We start from the raw sequence: 1238 nt of genomic DNA on the forward strand, positions 1-1238 counted from the left end.
TCCTAAAAATACATACTTTAAATGGGCAGGTAATATCTTTAATTCAAGTTCAGGTGGTTTAATACTTGAAGGAATAATATTTTGACTATCGTTTTCCAACAAGACTAACGTTTCAAGTTTACCCTGAATATAATCCAAATCTTCTCCTTTTATTTCATCTTCATTCTCAAATCTTCATTCTCAAAAATAAAAATTTCTTCTTGCTTTAATTTATCTTCACACTCATTCTTAAACTATTCATTACTCATATAATTAGTTACTTCCCTCCTGAAGCATTCATTATCATTTTCTATTGCATGATATTTCATAGCTTTTGCTATATTAAATTTTACTTCTTGGTCATTAACTCTCATTATTAATTCTCTTCTTTGCACATCTATTACAACTCTTCCTGTTGCAAGAAATGGTCTCCCTAAAATAATAGAAATCTATTTATCTTCCTCCATATCCAATAGTATAAAGCCTACAGAGAAAATAAATTTATCCACTTTTACTAGTACATCCTCTATAACTTCTTTTGGATAAGTTATTAATCGATCAGCTAACTGAAGAGTTACAGTAGTAGGGGAAATTTCTCCCAAATCTAAACGTTTAAAGATCGATAAGGGCATAAGATTGATACTCGCTCCTAAATCACATAAAGCTTTTCCATAAAACTTTTCACCAATTGCACAAGGTATAATAAAACTACCATGATCTTTTAATTTTTCAGGAAGCTTTTTCTGAATAATAGTACTACACTCTTCACTGAGTGCAACGATCACATGATCTGTAAACTTCTTTTTCTTTTCTAATACATCCTTCATAAATTTCACATAGCTTGGCATTTGTTCCAAAGCTTCAACAAAAGGAATATTTATCGTTAGCTTCTTAAGGATTTCCAAAAATTTTGTAAATTGTTTATATTTATTTTTCAGCTTCAGTCTTTGAGGAAACGGAGGTAATGGTTTTTCTAAAGGAACTTGTGTTTGTTCATTTTCATGTTGATCATTTTCCATTTCTTCCTTCTCTTCATCAACTTCAGTTTCTCTTTAGATCCTTGTTTTAACTTCTTTTCTACTTCGTAATTGAATAGTTTTAATTTGCTCTTTATTTTGATCTTTTGGATTAACCTCTACAGTACTCAGAAGAATTCTAGAAGGTCTGTTACTAAGTGCAGTAGCAATATGTTCTAATTGATTTTCAATATTTCTAATAGCAGCCCCTTGATTCTATATTTGATTTCTCATATTCAACAT

The sequence above is a fragment of the Phalaenopsis equestris genome, unplaced genomic scaffold, assembly GCF_001263595.1.
Source record: "Phalaenopsis equestris unplaced genomic scaffold, ASM126359v1 Scaffold000906, whole genome shotgun sequence".
NCBI lineage: Eukaryota > Viridiplantae > Streptophyta > Magnoliopsida > Asparagales > Orchidaceae > Phalaenopsis > Phalaenopsis equestris.